The sequence below is a fragment of the Giraffa tippelskirchi genome, chromosome 6 (genome assembly GCF_054371585.1).
Source record: "Giraffa tippelskirchi isolate mGirTip1 chromosome 6, T2T-mGirTip1v1.2.pri, whole genome shotgun sequence".
In the NCBI taxonomy this organism is placed as follows: domain Eukaryota; kingdom Metazoa; phylum Chordata; class Mammalia; order Artiodactyla; family Giraffidae; genus Giraffa; species Giraffa tippelskirchi.
In genome coordinates, this window is record NC_137280.1 from 151,746,891 (window position 1) to 151,752,387 (window position 5,497).

Genomic DNA, 5,497 nt, shown 5'->3' on the forward strand with positions numbered 1-5,497 from the left:
TATAGAACTTGTGGTTCTTTGTCTCTCACAACTAAACTTCTGAAAAGTACTTTCACTAACTTTAATTAGATAAGGAATCCCATTTATTGAGCCCTAATGTAGTCCCCAAGAACACAACCTTCACTGCCATTTATTCTGGAGAAACAAATGCTTAATATACATGAATGTTACTGCACCGTGCTGCTTCCAAGGGTCTCCACGCTCAGAGGAGCCTTAGATATGATCTTAATGAGTTATGACCATGGCTGCCATTTACAAACTGGTCTGTACAGAGCCCGTATCCACAGCATAAAGGATACCTTGAGAACAAATATCTAACCAAACAGAGAATAGCAATAAGAAGACAAATTACGAAGAAGCCAAGTAGAAGTTCTAGAGGTGAAATTAAAGATTTGCTAGAGGGGTCCAACAGCAGATTTGAGCAGCTGGAAAAAGGAACTTGAAGAGAGGCCAAATTATACAGTCTGAGAAAGAATTACATCAGTGCTTAGAACGAAATTTAAAAAAAATGAAGAGACTAAGATGACCTTTAGGACACCATCAGCAGTACCAACGTTATGTATAACAGGAGTCCCAGGTGAGAGGAGAGAAAGAAGCATAAAATATTTGAAGAAATAATGGCTAAAAATTTCTCAAATTTGATGAAAAATTTTAATGTACATATAGAAGAAGTGTAGTAAACTCCAAGTAGGATAAAAACAAAGCCTTTTAAAAACACAATCTGTGAAGAGACAAATTGAAAACTTTGAAAGCAACAAGAAAGAAACAAATCCCAGTAATTATTTTTCTAGGAACTGCCACATTTCCCACAGAAGCTCTTCCCACCGTTTCACATTCCCACCAACAATGCACAACGTACGCAGGCTACACAGGGATGTTCCCACATAAGCATAGACCTCCAAGACCACAGTAGATACTGTTTTTCATCAACTCATAGAGCAAGAGAAATACAAGTAAAATGAAAAAGCAGAGGAACCTTTCCCAAATATAAAAGATCAGGAGAATTTCTCTGAAAGAACACATAATGAAACAGACCTCTTAAGCTTAATAGACACTGAGTTCAAAAAGGGGATAATGAAAATACTGAAGGAATTAAGAAAGGCTATTGGGAGAAATTTGTGTGAAATGCTCCCTTGGTATCTCCAATTTTCTTGAAGCAATCTCTAGTCTTTCCCAGTCTATTATTTCCCTGTATTTCTTTGCATTGTTCACTTAAGAAGGCTTTCTGATCTCTCCTTGCTATTCTCTGGAAGATTACTGTAAAAAGGAACTAGAAACTATAAGGAGGAACTAGGAAAAATCAGAAAATTTATCAGGAGCAAATGAGACTATCCAGGAATGTAAGGATGGTTCAACATTTGAAAATAAAGTATACATCATAGTGATCAATTGAGAGTGTGGGGAAACCCCACGTGAGTGTATCAATAGACGGGGAACAAGACAGGGAAAATTGCTTTGGTCTGAAGCTCTAGCCAGGGCAGTTAGGCAAGAAAAAGAACTAAAGGACATTCAGATTAGAAAGGAAGAGGTAAAATTCTCTTTTCACAGATTACATAATTTTATATATTTAAAAAATCCCTAAAGAATACATACACATATGTACAAAGACAACCAATAGAGCTAGTAAAAGCAACAAGGTTGCAGGACACGAAGTCAAAGTACAAAAATTAGTTGTATTCCTATTTTGTTTGTTGCATTGCTTACAACAACCAATACAAAATTAAGACACCCATTTACAATAGCATCAAAAAGAATAAAATAATTAGGAATACATTTAGCCAAGGGAGTGTAAGACCTGTACGCTGAATTAAACTACAAAACATGGAAAGAAATTTTTAAAACGTCTAAATAAATGGAACGACATTTCATATTCATGGTTTGGAAGACTTATTGTTAAAATGGCATTACTCCCCCAATTAATCTACAGATTTAGCCTATCCATGATCAGTAGAATCCTAGCTAACTCCTTGGAGAATCTGACAAGCTGATCCTAAAGTTCATATGGAATTGAAAGAGATCCTGATTAAACAAAAGCTTGAAAAACAACAGTTGGAGAACTCACAGTTCCCAATTTCAAAACTTACTACAAATTAACAGTAAACAAAACAACATGGGACTGGCATTAAGGACAGACACAGAGCAACGGAATCGAACTGAGTCCAGAAATAAACCCATATTCTATGGTTAACTGATTTTTCAACAAGTGACTAAGACCATACAATGGAGAAGAGACATCTTTTCAATAAATGGTGCTGGAATAACTAGATTGTTCTTGTTGTTCAATCACTAAGTCATGTCCAACTCTTTGTGACCTCATGGACCGCAGCATGCCAGGCTCCTCCATCCTCCACTGTCTCGCAGAGTTTGCTCAGATTCATGTCCATTGAGTCAATGATGCTACCTAACCATCTTATCCTCAAACAGTTATATGCAGAAATACCATATAATAATGCTCCTAGGTATATATTCAAGAGACCTGAAAACATGCTCACTCAAGAACTTGTATGCATGTTCATAGCACTGTAGCACTATTCAATATTCATAATAGATAAAAGTAGAAACACTCACGTGTCTATCAACTGATGAATACATAAATAAAGTGTGGTAATCTATACAATGAAATATTATTTAACCATAAAAGGGAATGAAATACTGATACATGCCACAAGATGCAGAAACCATTATTTAAATGAAAGAAGCCAGACACAAACTGTATGATTACATTTATATTACATGTCCAGAATAGGCAAATTCAGAGACAGAAAGGAGATCAGTGGTTGCCAGGGTCTAAAAACAGGGAAAATGGGAAGTGGCTGTTTAGTGGATATATACTTTCTTTATAGGGTGATAAAAATGTATTGAATTTAGGTGGTGGCAACGGTCACTTTAAGAGCTCTCTAGTCTTTCCCTTTCTAAGAGCTCTCTAGTCTTTCCCTTTCTGTAGTTTTCCTCTATTGCATTGCATTGTTCATTGAAGAAGGCCTTCTTGTCTCTCCTTGCTATTCTCTGGAACCCTGCATTTAGTTGGGTGTACCTTTCTCTTCAAGAAAATTGGAAATATCAGAGGAAAATTTCATCCAAAGATGGGCATAATAAAGGACAGAAACAGTAAAGACCTATTAGAAGCAGAAGAGATCAAGAAGAGATGGAAAGAATACACAGAAGAACTGTACAAAAAAGATCTCAGTGACCCGGATAACCATGATGGTGTGGCCACTCACCTAGAGCCAGACATTCTGGAGTGTGAAGTCAAATGAACCTTAGGAAGCACTGCTGTCAATAAAGCTAGTAGAGGTGATGGAATTCCAGCAGAGCTATTTAAAATCCTAAAAGATGACTATCAAGGTGCTGTACTCGATACGTCAGCAAATATGGAAAACCAAGCAGTAGCCACAGGACTGGAAAAGGTCAGTCCTCATCCCAATTCCAAAGAAGGATAGTACTAAAGAATGTTCAAACCACCATACAACTGCACTCATCTCCCAAGCTAACTAGGTAATGTTCAAAATCCTTCAAGCTAGGCTTCAGCATTATGTGAACTGAGAGCTTCCAGATGTCCAAGCTGGGTTTAGAAAAGGCAAAGGCACCAGAGATCAAATTGCCAACATTCACTGGATAACAGAGAAAGCAAGGGAATTCCAGAAAAACATCTATCTCTGTTTCATTAACTATGCTAAAGCCTTTGACTGTGTGGATCATAACAACCCGTGGAAAAACCTTAAAGAGACGGGAATACCAGACCATCTTACTGTCTCCTGAGAAACCTATATGTGGGTCAAAAAGCAACAGTTAGAACCCTGTATGGAACAACTGACTGGTTCAGGACTGAGACAGGAGTATTACAAGGCTCTTTATAGTCAGCCTGTTTATTTAACTTATACACACAGCACATCACATGAAATGCCAGGCTGGATGAGTTACAAGCTGGAATCAAGATTGCTGGGAGAAACATCGACAACCTCAGACATGTGGATGATACTACTCTAATGGCAGAAAGTGAAAAGGAACTAAAGAACCTCCTGATGAGGGTGAAGGAGGAGGGTGAAAAATCCAGCTTAAAGCTAAATATTAAAAAAACTAACATCATGGCATCCAGCCCCATTACTTCATGGCAAATAGAAGGGGAAAAGGTAGAAGCAGTGACAGATTTCCTCTTTGTGGGCTCTAAAATCACTGCAGATGGTGACTGCAGCCTTGAAATTAGAAGACCATTACTTCTTGGCAGGAAAACTATGACAAACTCAGGCAGTGTGTTAAAAAGCCACTTTGCCAACAAAGGTCTGTATAGTCAAGGCTACAGTCTCTCCAGAAGTCACACACGGTTGTGAGAGCTGGATCACAAAGAAGGCAGAGCGCTGAAGAATTGAGGCTTACAAACTGTGGTGCTGGAGAAGACTCCTTAGAGTTGCTTGAACAGCAAGGAGATCAAACCAGTCAATCTTAAAGGAAATCAATCCTGAATACTCACTGGAAGGGCTGATGCTGAGGCTAAAGGTCCAATACTTTGGTCACCTGACGCAAACAGCTGACTCATTGAAAAAGACCCTGATGCTGGGAAAGATTGAAGGCAGAAGGAGAAGAGGGCGACAGAGGATAAGATGATTGGATGGCATAAATGATGCAATGGACATGAACTTGGCAAATTCTGGGAGATGCTGAGGGACAGGGAGGCCTGGAGTGCTGCAGTCTATGGGGTTGCAAAGAGTCAGACACTTTTCTCTAGAGAAAAGTCCATGCAGCAACAAAGACCCAGCACAGCCAAAAATGAATAGATAAAATTATATATTAAAAAAAGAAGCTATTACACAGAAGAATATTATTCAGCCATTAAAAAGGAACTCTCTGGGGGGACTTCCCTGGTAGCCCAGTGGTTGAGAGTCCACCTTTCAATGCAAGGGACATGGATGTGATCCCTGGGCTTCCCTGGTAGCTCAGCTGGTAAAGAATCTGCCTGCAATGTGGGAGACCTGGGTTCGATCCCTGGGTTGGGCAAATGCCCTGAAGAAGGGAACGGCTACCCACTCCAATATTCTGGCCTAGAGAATTCCATGGGCTGTACACAGGGGGTCACAAAGAGTTGGACATGACTGAGCGACTTTCACTTTTCACTTTCAGGGAATTAAGATCCCACATGCAGCAGAGCAACTAAGCTTCTGAGCCATAGCTAGAGGGTCCATGTGCTGCAATGATCCCCTGTGCTGCAACTAAAACCTGATTCAGTCAAATAAATTAATTTTTTAAAAAAACAAAGGAACCCTTGGTTGACATATAATCCAGCAGTCTCACTCCTGGGCCTATATCTAGACACTATAATTGGAAAAGATACGTGCATCCCTATGTTCACAGCAGCGCTGTTCATAATAGCCAAGACACGGAAGCAAACTAAATGTCCACTGATGGAGGAGTGGATAAAGATGTGCAATGGAATACCACTCAGGCATAAAAAGAATGAAATAATGCCACAGCAACACGGATGGACTTAGACATTATCATACTA